This window comes from Schistocerca piceifrons, chromosome 7, assembly GCF_021461385.2.
Source record: "Schistocerca piceifrons isolate TAMUIC-IGC-003096 chromosome 7, iqSchPice1.1, whole genome shotgun sequence".
NCBI lineage: Eukaryota > Metazoa > Arthropoda > Insecta > Orthoptera > Acrididae > Schistocerca > Schistocerca piceifrons.
In genome coordinates, this window is record NC_060144.1 from 381,689,971 (window position 1) to 381,702,080 (window position 12,110).

Consider the following 12,110-nt stretch of genomic DNA (forward strand, 5'->3'; position numbering starts at 1 on the left):
TGTTTACTCGCGCAGATAAGCGCAGACTCGCGACAAGCAACAACTAACAATAAACTACTGTCTGGTCAGAGACTCTGTCATGCTTCGCCCATCGCCGGCGAAGCATACTCCTTACATAACCCTCCACTGGGGGGGCAAAATTTTGGCAGCGATGGTGAGTCAATTGGACTTGCCATGAGCAACAAATTTTTCATAATTAACTAACTTTAAAATCACAGAATATATACATATATATATAGGTGCAGAACATGAAATAAAATATAGTGCACATGCACTGAGTACAGACATATCAAGCAACGACAAAATGTATACACAATGAGTACAAAACATATTAACAAATGGCAAAAGTGCACACGCACTGTAATACAGAACATATCTGGGAATCACAAAAAATGTATACGTAATGAGTACAAATGGCATAAAGTGCGCACGCACTGTAAAACTCTTTAATATTGTTACAACAAATAAACATAATGAGTACAAATCATATTGACAAATGACAAAAGTGCACACGCACTGAAGTTCAGAACATATCAGCAAATCACAAAAATATATATCCAATGAATACAAATCATGTTAACAAAATGACGAAAGGGCACACGCACTGTAATACAGAACATATCTGGGAATCACAAAAAAAAAATGTATACGTAATGAGTACAAATCATATTAACAAATGGCATAGAGTGCACACTCACTGTATACGTCTTTATCATTTTACAAGAATGAGGAAAGGAATGGGAAGGATTGCGTCATGGTTGTAGCACTTTAGGTTGCATGAAGCTGCACTGAAAGTCCATATCTTTCTACAGAAGCACAACACCAAGTGAGACAATCTGAAGCTCTTTTCCTTGAAGTATTAATCAGTGTAGCCAAGACACTGAAATGTCGTAATAATATTCCATACTATCATTTTGGTAGTACACTAGGTACACCACTCAGTGGGACCATAATACCATCTCCATCGCTCAAGGTGGTGGACAGCATGTCGTGTCAACACCATGTTCTTGTAAAGTAGACCAACATAGAATTAGTGCAAAAACCAAATATGGTGCTCCATGATCATGAGGATACACAGGAGAAATGGATATTGCAGTAATTTCTGGTAAGTAGGTCAGAAGGTGAAGGACATTAAGTCACATAGTAGTCTTCATTTAGAATTACACTAGTCTAACGACTGATTTGAGTAATTGGTGGCACTCATCTCCCAGTTACTGAACATTTCTGTACCATATATGTAGTATTACAGAATAATGTACATAAATTATCTGAATATAGTAATTATTGGCACTCATTGCCCAGTTACAAACCATCAGAAGTCATCATTCAAAACAGAAGCTAATGAATGGCATAGTATTAACATAATTCACTTAATTATAGTAATCATTGGCATCATAGGTCATCTTATTACAGTAATCAGTGGCATTCATTGGCCAGCTACAAAGTATTTTTTTTTATTTTTCAGAAGTCATTATTCAATATGAGTTAATTATTGGCATACCATTTATACATAATTAATCTAATTATAGTAATCATTGGCATCATAGGTCATCTTATTACAATAATCAATGGCATTCATTGGCCAGTTACAAAGCATTTTTTTTTGCATTCTTTAGAAGTCATTATTCAAAATGAGTTAATTATTGACATAGCATTTATACATAATTAATCTAATTATAGTAATCATAGGCATCATAGGTCATCTTATTACAATAATCGGTGGCATTCATTGGCCAGTTACAAAACTTTTTTTTGTACGTATTAATCAGAAGTCATTATTGAATACTATTCAGAGCTGATCAGTAATACTCAGAACCCTCTTAAACTAGTAGCATTATTAGGGACTGGTAATTACTCTGTTTGCTTTTGAGTTATTGCTGCAAATGAAGATGTGTAATGTCATTCGTCATGACTCAGCTGTAGCAAGGTTATGAAACAAGTAGAATATATGTGATCACATTCATAAACGACATAGGTTTAATAAACAACTATTTATACCACATTAATCTCATGAATAATTTCTCCTGCAAAATATACAAAATGGATTATGAAACTGAAAGAAGAAACGCATATTATGATGAAATGTAGTGAACTTCGAATTAACAGGTAGTGAAATGTGTATAAAAGTATATATGTTCTCTAGCTGTCCTTTCCAAAACCTTCAGTCATCATACCATGCGATATAAGACATACTGTCAAAACGAACTGCAACAAATACTTAAATAACTACATAGCACATCTTAACTAACAGTAAATATATAAACTTCATCAGTATTTTCATCTGCAAAGAGAAACTTCATTATCCCTATCACCATAACTCCATTATTATCATCACCTGTAAAGAAAAACTTCATTATCCATAGTAGCATATTATTCATCATTATTCATCACCATTCATTATCATCTGCAAAAAAAAATCACTTCATTATTCATTATACAACTATTCCTTATTTCTAGCATATTTCATCACTGTCTGACAGCCTGCATGAATCGCCTCGTATTCTGAAAGAAAAAATCAGTTAAGACTGCTATCATACGATGTGTATAGTATATTTTTGTTAATGCTTGTTAATTCTGATCCATTTACTCTTCATCACGAGGTATTGCATCATCTTTCGTTCATTCCGAAGGTGAAATTCCCATTTCTGCTTAATTTATTTCGTTTACACGTTATTTCCTTCTGAAAATGATGAACAAGGATTAATGTCTTGCATTTAATTCATATACCCATTAGATAAAAACTGGTTTATAGTAACATAATTGAGCATACAGCATAGCATGACAGAAAATGTAATATGTCAAAAACATCGACAGTGTGCACAAGCAAAAATGTACACAGTGTATCACAATGTTGAGACATCATAAGGCAAAAATGTTAAAGTCAACTGGTATTTGTTATATCTTAAATATTTCATAGTGCATACAAACAAAACAGGAAAACAATCATACATACATAAAAAAATGGAAAAATACGCACGGTCTGATGTGTAACGACAAGAAGAGCGACCTGCTAACCTTACCTTGCCGGGCACTTGCCAAGAAAAAATTACGATAATCATCAGTAGGTGTTCATGTGAATATAATTGCATAAGCGGTCATAAAAAGTTAGGAAATGGCATTACAGTGTGATAAATCATAAAGTATCTTCATTCAATAAAAGGTTTGACGTTCGACACGTGGTGGTTCCCTTTGGTTTTTATGGTTCTCAAAGTTTCGACGTGTACTACATTGGGGTGAGGAATGCTGCGAATCCGATAAGGACCTGCGTATAGAAGCTCAAATTTACTGCATCTACTCTTTCCTTTGTTGGATAAATAGTGTGTACGTACTAATATCTTCTGTCCAATGTGAAAGTCACGGCGTGTACAAACCTGTTTTTGCTGTCTTCTCCGGCGCTCTGCGGCACGTTTGATGTTATTCAGCGCAATGTCAATTATTTCATGGTGTCGTAGTCGACGAGATGTAGAAAATGTTACTAATTCTTTAATTTTGTTAAGTGGTTCAACATTTTTCAGTATAACAGACGGAGATAGCATAGTAGATTCATTTGGTATGGAATTAATTACATCTTGGAATGAGAGTATGTATATGTCCCAATCAATATGTTTTTATTGCAGTAAATTCTACACAGTTTACCAATTTCTTTCATTAATCGTTCAGAAGGGTTCGAAGAAGCATGGTACCTGGATATATAGACCGGAGAAATGTTTCTAGCTCGTAACATACGTGTCCATATAGCAAATCGAAACTGTGGTCGATTCTTGGAAATTACTTTCAGCACATGCCCTACATGAAATGGAAAATGATTTACAAATGCTTTCGAAACAGTTTTAGCAGTAGCTTTGCGTAACGGAGTGAAGGTAACAAATTTTGAAGTGAGTTCAACAGGGACAAAGATGTAGCAAAAACCTCTATTTGTTTTGGGAATTGGACCAAAAATTCCACAGCGGCCATGTGTCTTAATTTAACAGGAACAATGGGATGTAATGGAGGAATATGTGAAGTCGTATCTGATTTAGCTTTCTGGCAGATTTTCCAAGACGCTAAAACTCATCGAATACGTTTCTCCATGTTGGTAAAATAACAGTTCTGTCTCAGTATAAGAAAACATTTTCTGGCTCCGTAATGTGCGTAACTTAAATGAGTATACCAGATTAATTTGTTATCAAGTTCGTCAGGAATGCATAATAACCAATTCTTGCTGTCAGTATGAGAGCGCCGAAACAGAATGTCATTGCGTACAGTGCTTAATTTCTTTCCACACGTTGTCTATACTCTGCTCTTGTGCTATGTCTTGTAATGACGACGAAATGAAGTTTTCAAATGCAACTTGTTGAATGTACATGACGCTGAAATTTGCTTTGCAGAAGTAGGTTGCGATGTCTTGCTGATTGTTGCTGAGAGAACGGGATAGTGCGTCTGCTACTATATTTTGTGTTTCGGGAATGTGGACAACTATAAAATTAAATTCTTGTAAATAAAGTTTCCATCTACTTAATCTGTCGTGTGTAAATTTAGCCAAAAGTAAAAACTGTATCGCTCTATGGTCTGTATAAACTGTAGTGTGTCTTCCATTAAGAAAATGCCTAAATCTGCTAAAAGCCCATACAACACATAATGTTTCAAGTTCTGTAACAGAATAATTTCGTTCAGCAGGTGACAGAATGCGACTTGCAAAAGCGATGTTTTTAATTACTGTACAATCATCTTCTTCAATTTCCAGAAAAATATGTACGCCTAAAGCGGTGTTAGAACTGTCGATGGCAATGGAAAAATTTCTGGTAAGATCTGGGTGCGATAAAAGTGGTGCATTCAACAAAGCATGTTTCAGATTGACTAATTCAGACTATTGGTTTTCTAATGTAAAAGTATGTCTCAGATGTCGTCAAAAGAAATAACATTTTAGTGTACAAAATTCTCTGTGTCAAAAGTATTGCTTGCGTTACTAGAAGATGCAACCTGTACTGTATGTAGTCAAATTCTATCTGACGCGCTATTATTTTCAGTAGGATGCTGTGGCATTTCCACTATTTGTACTGTTCTGTTATTTTTTCCTGACGTATTACGTTCGGGATGATATCTACTGACTGGTTCATTCATGATAATTTGTTGTTGCGGATCATTCTGCTGCTGGTAAGACCGATTGTTATTAAACGTCCGCTGAAAATTGTGACCATTATTTTTACGTCTGTCATGATAGTCATTTCGATACGGCGCATTGCGATAGGAATTGAAATGGCGTGTTTTCTGTACGTAGCTATTTCCTTGTTGCTGTGCGTTACTATTTGTTGGAGCTGACGCTATACGTGCAGGCGGCGAAACATTAAAGCTTATTTGACCTTGTAGATTACATTGTTGGTTAGGTATGCTAACCGGCTAGCTTTGTTGCTGTTGCGGAGAAAAACCTCTATTGTTACCAAAATGTGTTTGCGACTGCTGAAAATTTTACACATACTGATGATAAAATATTTGTCTGTTATTAAACTTCTCGTGGTTGTCATTTCTAGAGCGTCCAATGAAAAATGTCACTTTCGGTAAAAGTTGTCTTATCGGGTTTTCTTTACACATTCTTACACATAGATAGGGCGATAGTTGAAGAGCTGTTCTGATAGATATAAAGGATAGTAGAAGAGAAGGCAGCAGTGCAGAAAACTAAAGATGAAACAGCACTACTACGGCTTGGGGCCCTGTGTACGCTACGGCACATATTCATTAAAGCGTAATGAATCCCCTGAGGTTTATTACGCGCTGCAAATAAATTTTAGCTTCTGCGTTACAGGGAATGCGGGTGAAAATTCAAAAACAAATTGTTGTATCGATGCTAATTCTAGTTTCTGCCTTACAGGCCAAGCTGGTGAAAGTACAAAAATAAATCGACATACCCAGTTCAAAGCGTATACCTGTGCTCTGTCATTTTTAAATTCCTTAGATTTTCTTACAGATAATATTTGCTCGTAATCAACGTTATCGTCTCTGAATGTGTGAACAGGTTCACGATTGCATAAGAATCTGTTTTTCTGTGTCTTTTCGGATTTTAAGTCGCGTAGTCTCTGTAAATTGCCTAAGTTACACTGGCTGTGTGAATGTGACAAATGTTGGGAATGTGCCGTATGCTGTGACGTGCTATTGACTGAAATATTTTTTATCTCTGTCACCTATTGCTGTAAAGTTGACAATTTTCTACGTAATGTATTATTAGATGAATCTATCTCACTGATTGTCTGCTGTAGATGTTGCAATTCAGGTGTTTGATTAAACGAAATCGGTGAAGTATCGTCTGATTTGCTGTCATTATTACTTTCAATAACGTCAACACGACTGGCCAATTCATCATATTTTTCAGTCAGTATATTTACCTGATCATCGTTTTTAGTGTCAGAAGCATTAATTTGTTTTTGTATTTTACTTGAGGTTTCGTTCAATTTTTTAACGTCAGCTTTAATGACATCGGAATCCTGTGTTAGTTCTAAATGTTCAAGTCTGTCAGTCACCGTCTGAAAGTCAACTGTGTGTGTATCTGTTTTTGATTTTAGATCGGAAATTTCATCACGCAATTCGGTGTTCAACTGTTTGATAGTGTTAATTTCGTCTGATACTGTAGCAATATTATTGTCTACGTATGTTTTTGCTTTCGTAAACAATTTACATTTATCTTCCTGTCTCTGTGTGGTAATTGTTTCCATGACTTGTCGTTTTACTTTATTTTGTTCCTGTAGGAATTTACGGTAACGCGTTTCACTGTCTTGTAGGTGGTGATTAAAGCGTTCGTCAATTTGACTGTTCTGTTGGTCGAATTTCGCGTCTATTTTTGGATCCAGTGTGCGCGAAAGTTCTACTGTCATTAATTTAAACTCGTCGCGTAACTGTGCTGCTTTTTCAGAGCATTGTTTACCGACTGCACTAATTTCCCCTCTAAGTGATTCTGTTGTAGCTGTTTGCATATCCCTTAATTCTTGAGCAACAGATCTAATTTCTACTTTTCCTAGCACAAGCCTCAATTTCCTCACGTAATTGTTCTTTAGTATCATGACACTGCGCGGCAACGCTGTAATTTGTTCACTAAGCTGTCTGCAATTGTTGTCTAATTTTTCATTAAGGTTGTCATGTTTTTCATTAAGTTGTTTGATCTGTTCTCTAAGTTGTTTCGAATTGTTGTCTAATTTTTCATTAAGTTGTTTGTGATTGTTCTCTTGTCTTTCATACTGTTGTTTGGAATTTTCATTAAGTTGTTTGAAATTTGCACTATGTTGTAGCAATAGTGCCATAATTTGATCCAACCCAATATTACCTATTCTATTCTCTGTGCTGTTTGATGGCGTACCTGCAATTGTCACGTTTTGTGTAACCATTTGGTCATTCTGTGGTTCTCGAAAAGGTTTCCCAATCGGATGTGCACTGTTAGTCACTACCTCGGAATCAAATAAATCTGCCTTACTTTGAGTACACTGTTCATTTTCGTTAGAAAAAATTGTCTGTTCGTTACGTAAATTTTGCAAACCGTGTGTGTCGAGCTGGGCAGCGTTCATTGCAACAGAACATCCCGCGTCATCAATTGTCGTCGAATTAACACAGGACACAATTGAATTCGTTTGTTCATCAATAAGATAAAAATCAATATAGGTGGTCGGTACGCACTGATTGTCTGTAAATGGAATATTGTCATCATTACACTGAGTATCGCAAATATTATCGGTCAAATTATTACAGTCGGTTATTTCGCTCATTATACATCGCGATGTGCTATTAACAGTTTTTCTCGGCATTTTTCACAAAACAAAATTATTCACAAATGAAACAAAGATAATGCAAAATGCAACAAACACAATTATAACAAAGAGCAACAAATTGCCGATGATCTGTGGAAGAAAAAGTGACAAATTAGTAAATGCGTTGCGCCAAATGCTAATTACATTTAAGTAAATAAGAGCAGATATATGACTACTTATCAGAAGATTCACAAAGGAATACCATCCTGGCCGGATGTCGCCAAGTGTAACCTCCCAGCAGATATTGTTAAATGGAAATCGAGCCAAGCGTAACCTCCCCACAAACATTAAATAAATGATAATTGACCATAAACGTCGCAATAATATTGATTAAATAATGAACCATGATTGCAGTGTAATCTCCTAACAGAAATAATAATATCTGGTAAATTTTATAAGGACTGCAGCGCTGACCTTCAGCCCTGTATTCTGAATAAAAAAGCAAAAATTCTTACCTCAATAAAAGACTGCAAATATATCTGCTCTTAATTATACATTCTTCGACACAGTTTCGTGCAATGCTGGCGTATATATATTTTTTTATTCTTGGAAGTAATGATAATGCATTGGAGATTGAAATGAATGCTTTTCTCCAAAAGAGTTACTTTATATTATAAAAATTATTATTGGGGCATTTTTTCTGAACAAATTAAATTACAATTAACATACATTATTAATTATGCGCAAGGCTGCTTCTTTACCTTCTACAACAATACTTATCCTCCGGAACCCTGACCAGAGTCGCGCGCAGAGCACACAGCCGAGGCATGACGACTCCCGCAGACTACTACTGTACACTCGCTACTGTATCCGACCGACTACTACTGTCGACTCGCGCAGACAAGTGCAGACTCGCGACAAGCAACAACTAACAATAAACTACAGTTTGGTCAGAGATTCTGTCATGCTTCGCCCATCGCCGGCGAAGCATACTCCTTACAGGGGTACCAGCCGCCTCATTCTATGTTCCCTAGCATCTTAAAACATTTTCCCAAAAACTTTGTCATGCGAACATATTCGCGCTTGTTTTATATCAGGAGAGAAGAAGACAGTGACAGTGGCAAAGAGACGGAAAAATAATAAATAATGGAACGTAGTGAATAGTAGATGTATTATAGAAAGGGCGAGGAAGACAATGCTAGTATGAGAGACAGAGAGAGACACAGATGAAGTGAAACATAGTTGACCGTGACAGACCAGAGCTAGGAAAGGAGTTAAGCTGACAGTTTGGAGGGGAGGGGGGGGGGGTAGAGAAAATGAGAAAGGGAAAGACAAACTGGAAGTGGGAGAGAGCAAGTGATAGTGAGTGGTGACAGTGAGAAGAGACAGCTGGAGGAGGAAGGAAGAAATCGGAAATTAGAAGGAAGAGAGAGGAAGAAGATTGTGGCTGTGACACAGGAGAAAGTGAAAGAAAGACACAAGCAGATAAAGAGAATGAGGTGGGCTGAATGAGTGAGTGAGAAAGAGGTAACTGGGAGTGGATGGGTATGAGTGACTTACAGCGATGGAATAGCTGGTGTGAGTAAGTTGCGGTTAGGAGAGCTTCTGAAATTTGCAGTAGTTTGCGAGTTAGAAATGCACGAATATGTTCAGATGCAAGATTTTGTGAAAGTTTTTAAAGGTGTTGAGGAAGGCAGAATCAGGCAGCTGGTACCCTAGTTTACTTTCAGAGCTATTTAAGGAAACAGGAACGTAATCGCATTTCTTGTGCTCCGAAAGGACAGTTCCTTCCGTTGGTAGTTGTACGACTGAAGTCTCGTAAAACAAAAAAGTGCTTTACCGCATCATCACAATTTCTCCAAATTAAGGATTTCTTGCTCTCTTTGGCCAGTATAGCTACAACTTCCGTAATCGATCAGGTAATGCAGTGATGCGGTTGTTCTCTTCCAGCACCGGCAACGATAATGCAGGGAAACATGCCGACGTCGCTAGCTGAAAATGAAGGAACTGAGAAAGTGTATGAGGATATTGAACGGGTAATTAATAAATGGAGATGAAATTATAATAGTCTCGGGGGACCGGTATGCGGTTGTAGGGGAAGGAGTAGAAGAAAAGGTTATAGGAAAATGTGGGCCTGATACTGGGAATGATAGACGAGAAAAACTAGTCGAGTTCTGCAATAAACTTCAGCTAGTAATATCGAATATTCTGTTCAAGAATCACAAGAGGAGGAGGTACACTTGGAAGACGCCCAGAGATACGGGAATATTTCAGTTAGATTACATCATGGTCAGCCAGAGACTCCGAAATCTGATACTGGATGGTAACTCATACCTAGGAGCAGATATAGATTCAGATCACAATTTTCATTGGTGAAGAGTGTGATGAAGTTTAAGTCAATGTGCAAAGAAGTGGGATACTGAAGTAATAAGAAACGAGGAGGTACGCATGAAGTTCTCTAAGGCTACAGATATTGCGATAAACAGTAGCTCAGAAGGCATTTCAGTTGGAAAGGAATTTACATCTCTGAAAAGGTTTATCACAGAAGTTGGATAGGAAACCATAGGGATAAGAAACACAGCTGCGAAGAAACCATGGATAACAGAAAAAAAAAAAATACTTCACTTTATCGATGGAAGATGGGAGTACAAAATGTTCAGGAATATTCAGGTGTACAGAAATACAAATTACTTAGGAGTGAAATAAATCGGATGTGCAGGGAGGCTAAGGCGAAATGGTTGCAAGAAAAATATTAAGAAATCGAAAATGGAAAGATTGTCGTAAGGACTGATCACATAGCAAAGTCAAAACAATCTTCAGTGGAATTAAATGCAAGGAATTGAACACTAAGAGTGTCATGACAATTCCTTTGTTAAATGCATTAAATGCAGAGCATATAGGTGGAAAGAGTACGTTGAAGGCCTTAATAAGGGTTGAGACTTGTCTCTTGACGTGATAGAAAAAGAAAGAGGATTCTATATAGCGGGGATAAGAGATCCATTATTACAATGAGAATTTAAAAGAGGAATGGAAGACAACATTCCGTCAGAATTTCTAAAATAATTGGGGGATTTGGCAAGAAAACGGCTATTCAGGTTCGTGATCACAATGTATGAGACTGGCGGTACAGCATCAGACTTTCGAAGAAACATCGTCTACCCAGTTCCGAACACCGCAACAGCTGAAAGATGCGAGAAGTATCGCACAAGCAGCTTAGCAGCTCATGCATTCAAGTTACTGACAAGAATACACAGCAGATCGTAAAATAAAACTGAGGATATGATAATTGACTATCTCTTTGGCTTTAGGAAAAGTAAAGGCAGAAAGTTAAATGCACGAGGGAGGCATTTATGACGTTGCGGCTGATATTAGAAGCAAGATGTAAAAAATTAATCAAGACACATTCATAGGATTTGTCGACCTGGGAAAGGCGTTCGACGATGTCGAATGGTGCAAGACGTTTGACATTCTGAGAAAAATGGACGTAGCTATAGGGGAAGTCGGATTATGTACAGTATGTGCAAGAACCAAGAGTGAACAATAAGAGTGGAAGACGAAGAAGTAAGTACACGGATTAAAACGGGTGTGAGGTAAGGATGTACTCTTTCGCTCCTGCTGTACAACCTGTACATTGAAGAAGTAACGACGGAAGGAAAAGGAAGGCTCTAGAGGGGAAGAGAGGAATTAAAATTCAAGGTGAAAGGGTATCTATGATGAAATTCTTTACGACGTTGCTATCCTCAGTGAAAGTGAAGGACAATTAGAGGAATTGCTCAATGGAGAGAAAAATCTAATGAGTACAGAACATGGCTTGAGATTAAATTGGAGGAAGACAAAAGTAATGAAGAGTAGCAGAAAAGGCAACAGCGAACGAACTTAACATCAGAATTGTTCCCAGAATGAGATTTCACTCTGCAGCGGAGTGTGCGCTGATATGAAACTTCCTGGCAGATTAAAACTGTGTGCCCGACCGAGACTCGAACTCGGGACCTTTGCCTTTCGCGGGCAAGTGCTCTACCATCTGAGCCAGCGAAGGACGGCTCACGCCCGGTCTCACAGCTTTACTTCTGCCAGTATCTCGTCTCCAACCTTCCAAACTTTACAGAAGCTCTTCTGCGAACCTTGCAGAACTAGTCCTCCTAAAAGAAAGGATATTGCGGAGACATGGCTTGGCCACAGCCTGGGGGAAGTTTCCAGAATGAGATTTTCACTCTGCGGTGGAGTGTGCGCTGATATGAAACTTCCTGGCAGATTAAAACTGTGTGCCCGACCGAGACACGAACTCGGGACCTTTGCCTCTGTTATCAGGTGTCAAAGAAATTTCTGAGAAAGTACGTTTGGAGTACAGAATTATATGGTCGTGATACAAGAATTGCGGGAAAACCAGATCAGTAGAGAAACGAA